Below are 624 nucleotides of genomic sequence, written 5' to 3'. Positions count from 1 at the left end.
CCGGCTCCGGGCGGGGCCTTCCGCCGCCGCCTCTAGCCCCGCGGGACCCGCGCGCTACCCGCCGGCTGCCGGGCTCGGCCCATGGCCGCCCCAGCCCCCTGCTGCGACGCGACACGAGAAGGGAGTCGTCCTGCGGCGCCGGGCGGCGAAACTCCCCTCAGCAGCACGACACGGGGGCGGCCATCTTGGGAAGGCCCGGCATGCAGTGCGGCTACGGGCCGGCGCGCAGGACACGCCGCGTTCGAGCCCAGGCAGGGAGGAGAGGACCGCGGTTGCCATGGCGACCGGAGCATCCTTCCCCTCCACCGCCCTTCTACCAGCCCAGGGCTCCGCAGCACCAGAGAGCGGGGCCGGGGAGGCGGGGACACAAATTTAGAGATAGATCAACTTTCTTATATGCGTGAACTTAGCTCTTTTATACTTACATACATATATACATATATACATACATATATATATACACACACACACATATATACATTTATATATATATAAAATATATGTATGTATGTATATGTATGCATGTATGTATGACAGAGCTAAGTTTTTATATATAAAACTTTCTTTTATACATATAAACACTTATCTTTCTTTATATACATATAAAAGAAAGCTAAGTTTTTC

The sequence above is a fragment of the Gavialis gangeticus genome, unplaced genomic scaffold, assembly GCF_001723915.1.
Source record: "Gavialis gangeticus isolate Ggan-Ray unplaced genomic scaffold, GavGan_comp1, whole genome shotgun sequence".
NCBI lineage: Eukaryota > Metazoa > Chordata > Crocodylia > Gavialidae > Gavialis > Gavialis gangeticus.
The sequence above is the reverse complement of the archived record's forward strand: the minus strand, read 5'-3'. Positions refer to the sequence as shown.